The 13815-nt window shown below is 44.7% G+C and overlaps 1 protein-coding gene across 1 annotated transcript in view; it reads right to left on the bottom strand.

The window, feature by feature from the left end:
• Positions 1-13815, bottom strand: part of Heg1 (heart development protein with EGF like domains 1) — a 92348-nt gene that overhangs the window by 69470 nt on the left and 9063 nt on the right. The gene's annotated exons all lie outside the window — the stretch shown is intronic.

Here is a 13815-nt window from a genome sequence, read left to right as displayed (position 1 = left end):
GTTATTTATTTTGGGCTTGAAGAATTATTTGGGCTTGAATTCAGGGCCTAAGCACTGTCCCTAAGCTTCTTTTGCTCAAGGCTAGTGCTTTACCACTTGAACCACAGGTCCACTTCCGGCTTTTTGGTGGTTAACTGGAGATAAGAGTCCCATAGACTTTCTTGCCTGGGATGGCTTCAAACATTGATTCTCAGATCTCAGCCTCCTGAGTAGCTAGGATTACAGGCATGAGCCACTGGTGCCTGCCTACAAGTAACTTTAATAGTTACCTATTTTAAATAATTAAAACGTGAAATTAATGTTTTATCTCATTTAACATGCAGAACACATTATCATTTCATATAAAGAATCTCCAAGATATCATTATACTTTTTGGATTAAACCTTTGAAATCCAGTGCAGATTTGGCAAGCCAAAAGGCCACAGTTCAGTCACCACAAGGAGGGCTTATTGAGCCAGGGCAGTTCTGGATCAGTGGTACCACAAGCAGCAACTCCCTTATTTGAGGTGGGTTGGGTGGAGATTATAAAAACTTCCACAAGAGACTCAGACAAACTTTCCTAAGGGAATCATTTCCTCCCTCAAATCCCTTGAGGATTACTGTTTTTAAGCCTTCTATTCTGTTTCCTGGAGGTGATCATTAGCAGAGGCTTCCGGTAGAGGGAGGGAAGTTGCCCAGGCATCTGGGCTTCTCGATCCAGCCCCACACAGGCAAGGCTTACACTAGAAATGGGGCAGGGAAGAGGGTCTCCAGGGGCTGCTACCAAGTCCCTAAATTGAATTTCAGACTCTAAAGTTATGGACAGCAATGACCCATGAGGCATGTTCCCTTTGTTCTTCCTGTCTGAGCTGCAAAGGCAAGCTAACCTAGCTGGATGAAATGAAAGAGTTTAAGGACACTTTCACTATCCTCTTGGTGAACTGGGCACAGCGAAAAAACAATATTCTCAAAGAAAACCAAATAGGAAGTGATAATGGCTGAGCACTGTAGCCCATGCCCGTAATCCTTGCTACTCAGAAGGCTGAGATCTGAGGCTTATAGCTAGAAGCCAGTCCAGGCAGTAAAGTCCCTGAATCTTTTATCTCCAGTTAAGAACCAAAAAGCCAAACATAAGCCTGAAACTGGTAGCTCATGCCTATGATCATAGCTTCTTAGAAGTTTGAGATCTGAAGATCACAGTTCAAAGCCAGTTGGGGCAGAGCCAGACTTTTATTTCCAATTAACCACCATAAAAGCCAGAAGTGGAGCTATGGCTCAATTTGTAAAGCACTAGCCTTGAACACACACACAAAAAAACCTCAGGGACAGCACCCAAACCCTGAGTTCAAGCCCAGGACAAGCACACACACACACACACAAAAGCCAGACACAAGACACAGAGCTTATGCTCAAGCTGTAGAGGATCATCCTTAAATGAAAAAACTAAGGGACAGTACCCAGACCATGAGTTCAAGCCCCAGTATGAGCGTGTGCGTGCGCACAAGCGTGCGTGTGCACACACACACATACACACCCCAAAGTGATTGTGGGTAGACAGAAAAGACCTCAGACTCATGACCAAACTGACAAGCTACAAAGGAAGATAATGAACTTAACTCTGTTAGCACTTAAAACAAGCGTGAGACTCAGCCACTGCGGAGTGTGGCTGGCCTTGGATGAAGCATGGATGACCCTGGGAACAGTGAAAGTCCCAGTCCAGCCAGCTCAAGGAGCCCCACTGCAGGAACAAATGTCTACCTTAACATAGGAGTGGCTCAACCTGAACCCTACTCTCTCCCTTAGGGTAGACCAATGATGGCTGAAAAGGAAAAAAAAATACTACAAACAAAACTAAAAGGCTGATGGACAGTCCTGCAGTACCTTCAAAAATCCTGCCACAACCAACAGCTAAAAGTGCTGAAGAAAATTCTTTCTCAAAATATTTCCAAGTGCATTGCTGAGTTGGTATGTAAAGAATCAAATCTTCTGACACCAAAAAATGAACGAAGACTAGAAATTCAGAAGTAAGCTAAGACTGAAGCTGGCATCCACTCAACATTTATGACCTTGAACTTGTTCTGAGGGCCACAGGGATGCAGGAGGTGGAAGACAACTCTCAAGAGAGTTCCAAAGGAAACCAGCATAAAGTTGGGAGCCCCAGGGAACTGCATCTTGGTTATCAAATATAAACAGTGCTGGGAATATGGCTTAGTGGTAGAGTGCTTGCCTAGCATGCATGAAGCCCTGGGTTCAATTCCTCAGTACCACATAAAAAGGAAAAGCCAGAAGTGGTGCTGTGTCTCAAGTGGTAGAGTGCAGCCTTGAGCAAAAGAAGCTCAGGAACAGAGCTCAGACCCTGAATTCAAGCCCCACGACTGCCCCCACCCCCCAACCCCCGGCTCCAAAAAAAAGAAGAAGCAAACCTGCCCTGCAGAGGAGCCAGCAAGAAAACCTGGCCTTTCAATTTGGGGTATAAGTGAAAGAAAAAAATTAATCTCACTAAAAAATTGGTAACCATAAAGCCAGGCTATATATGAGTGGCTCAGCACAAATTCACTTTGACTATGGTAGTCTGAATCACAAGTTCAGGATGTAGATACAATTGATCTTAAATTTGTAAACCTACTGAAAATGACTGAATTACATTCCAGAAGGGTGATTTAAGCTGAGTGCTGGTATTTCATGCCTGTAATCCTAGTTACTGGGGCGGGGTGGGGGGGAAGCCATTCTGGACAGGAAAAGTCCATGAGATTTTTATTTCCAATTAACCAGCAAAACGCTAGAAATGGAGGTATGACTCAAATGGTTGAGTGCACACACTCACGTTCATATCAGTAATAGGGAGGTAGACTGGCAGAAACTAACGCAAATGCTCTATAGATGAATATATTTTCAAATCAATTTATATCATTTGCTGAGCAAATTCTAATAAATAAGAAATTTGTTTTAAAAATTCACAAAATCTACAAGGAACTGGTCACCACTCATGCCTATAATCCTATAATGCTACTTAGAGGCTGGAAAGGATCATAGCATGAGGACAGCACAAGCCGAGGAGTGCACTAGATTCCCATCTCTAAAACAGGAAGTAAAAAGCAGGACTAGAGACATGGCTCAAGTGGTAGTATATTAGCCTAATAAGTACAAGGCCCTAAGTTTAAATACTGGACTAGGGAGAAAAAAAAAAAAAAGAATACAATTGGCACAGTCTTTCTGGTAAGAAATTTAAACAATCCATTGCCCAAAACTTAAATTGATCTAGAAGGCCCATTTCTGGGAATTTTTCATTTCAGGGAGATTAAGGGAGTACACAAAATGACAGCTGTAAGGAAGTTTATCACAGCCTTGTTTATAATTCATGAGTATTATAGAAACATCCTACTTTTCTGATATACAAGCAAGGCTTTTGCTGCTAAGCCCGGCAGACCGAGTTGGTTAATTTAGTTATGAGACAACTAAACTTAAAGAACTCACCAAATCAATATGGCCACTGAGCCACAGCAGCAAGCCACACACAAGTTGGCAAATCCGGTTTCTCGGGTTGTATGTGTCTACGTGCACAGGCACACACCAGTCCTGGGGCTTGAACTCAGGGCCTGAGCTCTGTCCCCAAGCTTCTTTTTTTTGCTCAAAACTAGCACTCTACCACTTGAGCCACAGCTCCACTTCCAGCTTTTTGCTGGAGATAAAGAGTTTCATGGACTTTCCTGCTTGGGCTGCCTTTGAACCAGGATACTCCGATCTCAGCCTCCTGAATAGTTAGGATTACAGGTATGAGCGATTGGTGACCAGCTGCAGGTTACCTTTTGAGCAGGAAATGTCATCTTTCCTTCTTCACTTGACCCTCTATGTCAGGACATTGCTCTCTTTCCATCATGAATGTAGATTAACAATAGAGTTTTATTGCTTTTTTTTTAATCCCCTCAAGTTGACAACTTCCACTACAGTGGCATAGTCTGAATGTTCTAAAACATCTGTTTGGGAGGCAGCATCATGAGGGATGCTAGCCCAGCCCAGGATCGGATTTCTTAATGAGCAGCTGCTCACCACCACTCTCCAGTGATTTGAGGTTTTCAGCTCACATTGTTTCGGAGCAGTGCAGGGGAGTATACCAGGACTCACCCAAAGAGGCAATTTCCTCCTAGAGGACCAGCCCCACCCCTACCCTGGCCATCAAGCTGTGAAAGACCCAAATGTCAAGTGCTGCCAGCCGCCAGCTTGTGTTTCTGGGGCACACAGTTGAAGAATGAGCCCTTTATGTTCATGTCCTTCAATTTAGAATCGGATTTCACTAACATCTACCCAGTGCTTACCATCTGGTAAAAGTTTTTAAACAAATTATCTCATTTAATGCTTGTGACAGCTTTGACGGGTGGGGAAACTGAGGGGCCTGAAAGACTGATGGGATGCTTCCAGCACATGCACATACCAGCAACAGACATGATCAGAACCAAGGTCTGGGTTCACTCTTCCTCTGTGAGGCTTCAGGGCGGGGGGGAAAGGGGGCTATTAGGGCAGAGTGACACAAAAGTCCCACTAGCCTTGAAACTTCAGCCTTACACACAACTGCTCTGTCCTTGTCCTTGATTCTCCCTCGGAGGAAAGAAGCCGCCTTGCACATGGGCTTGGGCGCCAGGCCACGTTAGTTGGGTACCAGCTGCACATCATTACTGAGCAACAGGACTTCTAAATCAGGACAGATAGAATTTTTACGCAGGCTGAAGAGAATGGTAATGAAGAGAGAGGAGAGTCAGAATGGAGAATGTGTTTGAAACCATAAAAGTCTGTTTACCAGTTGTGAAGGTGGGTCATTATAGACTCTCCAAGTGAAAACATCCAGTAACAGTGAAAGGTTCTGTTTCTGTTGGTTAGGAAGAAGGAGAGAAGATGGGCCTGGGAAGGACAAGTCGAGCTTCAAGGACTAATTTAAGGGGAAACTGAAATTTGGAGGGAGAGGTAGAACCTGGAACTTGACCACAGATTACAAGGGAAAGACAACACAAGATTAAAAGAAGGGTCAGCTGGGTGCTAGGGGCTCACGCCTGTAATCCTAGCTACTCAAAAGGCTCAGATCTAAGGATCACAGTTTGAAGCCAGCCTGGGCAAGAAAGTTCATGAGACTCTTATCCCCAACTAACCAGTAAAAAGCCCGAAGTGGAGCTGTGGCTCAAATGGTAGGGCACCAGCCTTGAGAGATAAAGTTAAGGGGAAGCACCCAGGTCTGAGTTCAAGCCCCAGTACTGGGAGGAAGGAAGGAGAAAAACAAGGGGGGGGGGGAGAGAGAGAGAGAGAGAGAGAGAGAGAGAGAGAGAGAGAGAGAGAGAGAGAGAGAGAGGATGGAAGGAAGAAAGAGAGGAAGGAAGGAAGGAAGGAAGGAAGGAAGGAAGGAAGGAAGGAAGGAAGGAAGGAAGGAAGGAAGGAAGGAAGGAAGGAAAGCAAAAAGGCAAGAAGGCAAGGAAGCAAGCCAGTGAAGAGGAAGGGGGCAGATACTGACAGGCAGCGGAGGAAGCCAGGTCATGCATGAACTACAGAGTCCCTTGGCCTTTCAAGGCTGTCACCTGGTAGATGAAAGATGAAGATCAACTTGCTAAAGTTAAAGGTCAGGAAGGAACGGTTCTAGACCAGTACAGGACTGTAAAATTCCCCATTCCTGCCTTCCTTTGGAGCTTTTCTGAGATGTCGAAACTTGAAAAAAATCCTCTTTGAGCTACGGGTTTGGTGCCTTCTATCTACATGGTTAGATGCCAGCAAGGAGTTTCCTATACCTATGAGTGGGTTTCTTTGCAATCTTTACAGATTTCCCTAATACAATTGCTCACAAGAGGAAGAAGAAAAAAAAAAAGCTGGATGCCAATGACTCATACCTATAATACTAGCTACTCCAGAGGCTGAGATCTGAGCTCAAGGTTGAAGTCAGCCCAAGCAATAAAGTCTGTGAGACTCTTATCTCCAATTAACCACCAGAAAACTTGGAGTGGAGCTGTGGCTCAAAGTGCTAGCCTTGAGTAGATAAAACTCAGAAACAGTACCCTAGACCTTGAGTCTAAGCCCAAGGATGGGGGGGGGGGACTGAGAGAGGGAGAGAGAGATAGAGAGGGAGAGAGAGATCTTAAAAGGTGTGAGGGGGACTTTAAACTCCCTCCCTTTTGGGCTCCCTTTTAGTATAACGGGAAGCCTAAGAGTGAAAAGGAGCTGGAGGCTTTCACAGGTGCTTTCTAGGAGAATGAAATTACACTTCTGTTCTCAGAGATCCAATTAAGAAATCCCACACATTTTCCAATCTGCAAAGTGCTTTTTACAGGATAATTTTAGGGGTCCTAAATTATCCTTTCGGTTCCTGACATTTTGAGTGGCAGACACGAAGGTATGCTTGCTCTCCTATGAAAGAGAAGAATGAGTCTGAGCACGAAAGTTGCCTGCCCAGATTAACTTAGAAAATAGGGAGCAGAGAAAAAGTCTAGAGCCTGGTTCTATACTTCAGCTTCTTTCCCCAGGAACCACACACACTCAGATAAAAACCATTGGGGGAGCCAGCTGCCAGTGGTTCATGCCTTAGTCCTAGCTACTCAGAAGACTGAGATCTAAGGATCAGGGTACGAAGCCAGCTGGAACGGGGAAGTCCAGGAGACTCTTATTCCCAGTTAGCCACCAGAAAACTGGAAGTGGGCCCTGAGTTTGAGCCCCATGACAAACAAAAACAAAAACAAAACAGTGGGCCAGTGGTGGCTGAAAACCTAAAGTTCAGCCAGTTCTTTTAGCCACTCCAATTCATGGAATGTGACATGTTTCCCTGCTCTTACCAATGATGCTTTGCATCATGGGTTATCACTGATGCCCACACCCTCCATAGATGACAACCATTCCTAAGGACCACAGCAACCTCAGATGTCAGGACTAAGGACCATGAGGAGAAGAAACAATTCTAAATCCACAATACAGACAGTAAGTGGCATTTATGAATTAAAGAAATATTCATCTTTACACCCATTAGAATAGCTATTATTAAAAAGGACAGCTGGACACTGGTAGCTCATGTCTATAATTCTTGCTACTTGCGAAGGAGATTGAGATTGAGAGGATTGTTTCTCAACCAACCTGGGCAAAAAACTAATGAGACCTTACCTCAACCAGTAGCTGGGTATGGGAGTGAATACATGTCATCCTAGCTATGGCAGAAAGCTTAAATAGGAGGATCACTGCCTAGAGGGACTCTGGGCAAAATGAGACCCTATCTCACAATTAACCAGAGCAAAAAAGGCCGGAAGCCTGGCTGAAAGGGTAGAACACCTGCTTAACAAGCACAAAACTTAACATGAAACTGTAACTAAAACCTCAATACTGCCAAAGATAGAGAGACTGAGACAGAGAGAGACAGAAAGAGACAGAGGAAGGAAGGTAGGGAGGGAGGGAGGGAGAGAGGGAGGGAGGGAAGGAACAATAAGGATATAGAGAAAATGGAGCCATCATGCATTGCTGATAGGAATGTACATCCACCATGGAAAAACAGTATAGCAGTCCCTGAAAGACTTAAAACTCTTTCATAGCCAAAAGAACTGAGAGCAGAGACCCAAATGGATTCTTGTATACCACACTCACAGCAGCACTATTCACAACAGCTAAAAGATGAAAGTAATCCAAGTGTCCATCAGTGAATGAATGCATTGTGAATATGTATATTCACAGTACACACACACACACACATGTACATGTTCTATAGCCCTAGAAATGAGTGAAATCCTAACCCAGACTACCAATTATGGTATACTCTGAAAACATAAATGAAATGAGCCAGACACAAAAGGACTGCATCATATAATTGTACATATGTGACATTCTCAGAACAGGAAATTCAGAGAACAGAGTTCATCAGGGGCTGGGGGCAGGAGGGACTGGGACATATTAAAGCAGTGTCTGTTTGTGACGCTAAAGAATTTCTGGAAATTAGGGCTGGGAAGGTGGCTCAGTGGTAGAGTGCTTGCCTTGCATGCCTGAGGCCCTGGGTTCGATTCCTCAGCACCACATAAGCAAAAAGGAAAAAGCCAGAAGTGGCACTGTGGCTCAAGTGGTAGAGTGCTAGCCTTGAGCTGAAGAGCTGAGGGACAGCGCCCAGGCCTAGAGCTCAGGCCCCACGACCGGACCCCCCCCAAAAAAAAGAATTTCTGGAAATGAATAGCAGTAATGGTTTTAACAACCTTGTAATTTTACGCAATGGCATGAATCATACACTTAGAAATGGTTAAAATTGTAAATTTTGTTATGTGTATTTAGCCCTAATTTAAAAAAAGTACATAGACTTACTGGGAACCCGCCATAGAGAAGACACTGTGAGGACTAAGAGAATGACTCAGATATAAGAACTGCCTCCAGGGGCTTCCAAGGGAAGCAGAACTGTGGAAATAAATCTCCATGATCCCTCGGGTTTCCAAAGATGCCCAGAGAGCCAAGGCTGTGCTGTGCCCTGGAGTTTGCAAGGCTGAAGGCTGGGACTAGGAATTGGTCCCCTCCCCCTCCCCCCTCCTGCTCCTGCCTCCCACCCCCAGCCCTCCAAATGAGGGGGATTTCAGGCCGGATGGCCGGTGGTGATATATTCTGGGGCAGGCAGGAACCATGGGGGCACTGGGGGAAGGCGGCTGGAGTCTCCCCAGAAAGGCAGCCGCCCACTCGGCTCTGCCACTCTGGGCTGTGTTTTGAAAGGGCTGCTGCGGATGTAATGATGTTGGGTGGAGGACGTTTAGGAGCCAAATGAGTTTGTGTGAACAAAAGACTTGGTCTTAGATCTGGACAGTCCAGGGCTCTGTGGGAGTTTGATTTCCTTCCTCATTCTTACCTTAAAAGGAGCAACACCACCCCCATGCTACCCTTAAAAAAAAAACCAAAAAACAAAAACTCACACACATTTAGGAAGTATTTGGACTTGAGCTCCAGGGATCCGATTTCTCAAAAGCTTCCCCAGGGGACAGACACTAGTGTTGACACTGTAAAGTTTTATGAAACACACAGTAACTTCCCTCCCTGTGTGTGGGACCAGCTTTTGTTCAGAAGGGTAGCCTCCCCTTCCCACCCCTCCCCTCCCTTTCCCTGAAGATTTTTGCAGGACTGAACCCAGCTAGGGCTCAGGCAAGGGCTGGCCTGGAGCCCTGAGGTCAGCCTTCTAGAAACAGAACTGGCCCTGAAGTCATCTCAGGGACACTACTCAGGCAGGAGGGACAGAGGAAGGACCTTGAGGGGACCCTGAGCTCTTTGTTTTAAAAATATTTCCACAGGGTTTTTGTTTGAAAGGCCTTGAGAAAAAGCCCTGGGGTGGAAGATCCGAAGATTCCTAGCTAGTTAGTACGTACACACACAGCCTCCTGCAGCGAGGTGGTCTGCCTTATTATTTCTAGGCACCTCCATTTTCTTCACCTCTATCCTTTGAGAAATAAACACCCAACAGAGCAGCTGAAGAGGAGGCTCCTAGGCCTAGGGGAAAGCTTTAATAAAGCATCAGGCTTGGCTGAGCAGGCCCAGGGCAAGGGAGCAGGCCTGCAGGGCCCTGGTCACTGTAACCCTCCCTCACACCCACAGAGGAAGCCAGTGGCGGGATCCACCAAAGGAGACCTGCCAGGTTAGTGAAACAATAAAAAGGCAAGGAAAAACATCCTGGTTCCGAGGAGGAAGAGCCTGAGAGGAGGCGCTGAGGCGGGGCAGGAAGAAGAGGATGAAGCACTGTGAGCCCAGACGGCAGAACAGAAGGGTCCTGGGCTTTAAATCTCTCCACAAGAACAGGCAGCTGGCTTTTCTAAGTTCTGCCATTAATCTCTTCTACAGACCTCTGTGAAGTGGCCCCAGACTCAAAGGAAATCCCAGAAACATCATTCGTCTGGATGGTGTGAGATTGTTGAAAATAGAGGTGAGGGAATAGTTTGGCACAAAGGACTCAGGCCTGGGCTGGAGAAGGAAGGGGCCTGGTACCTCTGGTGGCGTTTACCATGGAGGCTCCTTCAAGGGGTAAATCTAGCCGGGCGCTGGTGGCTCACGCCTGTAATCCTAGCTACTCAGGAGGCTGAGATCTGAGGATCGCGGTTCAAAGCCAGCCCGGGCAGGAGAGACCGTGAGACTCCTATCTCCAATAAACCACCAGAAAACCGGAAGTGGCGCTGTAGCTCAAGTGGTAGAGTGCTCGCCTTGAGCTGAAGAGCTGAGGGACAGCGCCCAGGCCCAGAGTTCAAGCCCCACGACCGACAAAAAAAAAAAAAAAAAGGGGTAAATCTAGATAGAGACATGAAACATTTACTAAGATGCTTAGTAGACTTAGTCTAGGAAAGCTGATGCTCTATTGAAATATAACCTGTGTGTGTGTGCGTGCGCGTGTGCATGTGTGTGTTGGTACCAGGGCTTGAACTAAGGGCCTGAGGGTTGTCCCTGAGCTTTTTTGCTAAAGGCTAGCACTCTACTACTTGAGCCACAGCTCCATTTCTAGCTTTTCCTGCCCCAGCTGGCTTCAAATTGCAATCCTCTGATCTTAGCCTTCTGAGTAGCTAGGATTATAGGCATGAGCCATCAGCACCCAGCTATAACATATAGATAAATATGTTATAGCTCCATATAGATAGATATGTTATAGGTCATCTATCTATAAATATAGATATAAAACATATGTATAACATATATGCATGTGTATGTGTGTGTATATTTCTTAATTCTCAAGAAATCAAGTCAGAAGAATGAAAGAAGGTTGAAAAGAGAAAATAAAGGGAGAAACTTACAGGACAAGGGAGAAATAAAACTCGGGAATTAAAAGTGAAAGATATAGCAGAACAGGGTTATAATACATTAAAATAAGAGTATTATATAGTATATATTATACTATTATTTATATGCATACATAATATATTATAAATATAATATATATTATAATTGATATCATTTGCTGTAGACCAGGCCCACCTGCATTTCCCATGAGTTATCTCAGCTTATTTTCATGACAGTCCTCCAAGATGGTCTCATTATTATTCTGTTTTTCTGAAAAGGGAACTCAGATATAATGACACTGAATAATTTGCCCACAGTTACACAGCAACTAGTAAAATTAAATTTTTTTAAGATCCCAATTTATTTGTTTGTTTGTGCTAGTTCTGGGGCTTGAACTCAAAGTCTTGTACTCTTGGCTTTGCTTTTTTGCTCAAGACTGGCCCTCTACCACTTGAGCCATACCTCCACTTGCAGGTTTTTGCTGGCTAACTGGAGATAAGAGTGTCACACTCTTCTGTCAGAGCTGGCTTTGAATCATGATCTTCAGATCTCAGTCTCCTGAGTAGCTAAGATTACAGCCGTGAGCCACCAGTGCCTGGCTAGAAAATGCAATTTTAAACAAAGAAAATAAGGACATCAGGGCCAGAGATGTATCTCAGCAGTAAAGTGCTTAGCTGGCATTCATGAGGCCCTGGAATCACCCTCAGCACCACACAAAAAAAGAAAAATTATATTGCTGGGCATTAGTGGCTCACTCCTGTAATTCTAGCTACTCATAAGACTAATATCTAAATATTGCAGCCCCAAGGCAGCCCAGGAAGGAAAATCTGTGAGACTTATCTCCAATTAACCACCAAAATGCCAGAAGTGGTGGTGTGGCTCAAGTAGTAGAGTGGTTGCCTGAAACACTCAGGGACAGGCCGTGAATTCAAAATATGAAGATATTACAAAATAGAGAAAGAATGAAAGATAAATAAATAGAACCGGGACCTAGCTACTCAGGAAGCTGAGATCTGGAGATGGCAGTTCAAAGATAGACTGGGCAGGAATGTCCATGAGACTTATCTCCAATTAGCCACCAGAAAACCAGAAGTGGCTCTGTGGCTCAAGTGGTAGAGCACTAGCCTTGGGCTGAAGAGCTTAGGGACAGCACCCAGACCCAGAGTTCAAGCCCCACAACCCACAAAAAATAAAAATAAAGAAATAGAGCTAAGGAAGAGCACTAACCTGTACTAAAAATGAAAGCCAGAAAGGTCAGAGCTAGGCTTCCTCCAGAAGGAAGGCCCTACCAGGCCATCTCACTTAAAGACAGGGATCCAAACTGCCTAGGGATGTTACATGTTGACATCCTATACAGCCAAGTGGCCTCTCAAGGGATAAAAGGAATAAAGCAGGAAGATTCAGTGGTGACTGTTGACAATGAGTTAGAGACACCAGGAGACAAATGACAATAGAAGCATGAACGGTGAATGGAGATGAATGGGCCAGAAACAAGGAAAAGGAGGGCAGGATTGCTACAGGAAACTATTTGGTTTAAAGTAAAGCATCATAAACATGTGAGCATCTGGTAGATGACTGAAGGAACAGAACTGAATTGCTGAAGGGAACAAAAGTAATTTCTAAACAAAAAAAATCTGAAGCCATGCTGCCTTCCCTCCACACCTAGATTGTGCCCTGCTCCTTTGGCTTTTTGGTTTCTTAGAAACAGATCAAAGACCACCAGTTCTAAGAAATCTTCTCCAGAGACATCGCTCTTCCTCTGGGCTCTTGACTTATGTAGACAACTCTGCTTATTTTGCTAGACAACTCTGACTTATCTGATTGTATTCCTAGCTCTCTGGCTCCATAGATGATAACAGAACTGAGTTGGAGGTAGAAGGCCAAGGACAGAACCATGAAGAACATCCCACTGGGAAGGACAGAAGAAATGGGAAGGGTTAGACACAGTAACCAGAGACGAGATAGAGAACTGGTAAAGCCCACTGAGATCTCCTAGAAATGGCCTCTCTTTCTCATCTCCAACTTTATACTTATCCTTCCCTGTATGCTTTCCTCATGAAGCCCTGCCTCACCTAAAGTAGTAACAATGACTGATCTGTCCCCAGAAGCATAAATGACTAATACAAGCTGTGCATTGTCATCTTCACAAAGCATGCCTGTGAATTTACTCATTTCATCCTTACAATAACAAGATGACAAGATAATTGATTTTTTGTTTTATTTCTGTTCTGGCCTTGAGGCTTGAATTCGGGGCCTAGGCACTGTCCCCATGAGCTTCTTTTACTCAAGGCTAGTGTTCTATCACTTGAGGCACAGCTCCACTTCCGGCTTTTTAGTGGTTAATTGGAGATAAGAGACTCACAGACTTTCCTGTTAGGCTGGCTTCAAACTGGGGGAGGAGGAGGAAGAGGAGGTGGAGGAGGAGGGTCATCCTAACTAGGACTACAAGAATGAACCACTGGTGCCTGGTTTAACTGAACTGGTTCTATCATTTCCACTTTACAGATATGGAAGCAGGTACAGAGCAAGGAATTTGTCCAAGGTCACTGTTAGCTCATGATGTCATGACTACAATCACCTGTTATGTCTACAAATGCTTTCACAGTCACAATTACATTTGTCCCACCTCAAAAACCTTGTGAAGGAGTAAGAGACACTACTATTTCCATTTTGATCTCGCCCAGTACCACCTATCTAGAAAGTAACAGGTAAGACCAAAGGTCCTCCGACCCTCAGGGCTCCTGAGCCACCTCTGACATGGCTCTGCCCTGACTCTACAGTGGCTATCTCCAGCTGCAGCCCATTACCAGAAGCATGGGTAGCTGAAAATAGTATCTACAAAGCGTAAGAATTCTCCTCCCTTCCAAGAGCTCCTATTAGAAATTCTTATTCCAATGATGCCATCATTGCTCTTTTTTTAATTTGCTAACTTTCAATAGAACCTGTGAAAGATTATCTTATCTCCTGAATAATGACATGTTTACTCCCTTGATAATGAAATTAGATTATTTATGGAGGATGAAGGACAAAGATTCAAAAGCCAGCCTATGAGCGATGCAGGTGATGGAGAGAAACAACCCACTTTCTATCTAGGAGTAGTCTGCT

The sequence above is a fragment of the Dipodomys merriami genome, unplaced genomic scaffold (genome assembly GCF_024711535.1).
Source record: "Dipodomys merriami isolate MVZ:Mamm:240054 unplaced genomic scaffold, mDipMer1.0.p SCAF_2, whole genome shotgun sequence".
Classification (NCBI taxonomy): Eukaryota; Metazoa; Chordata; class Mammalia; order Rodentia; family Heteromyidae; genus Dipodomys; species Dipodomys merriami.
This window is presented reverse-complemented; position numbering and strand designations above follow the sequence as displayed.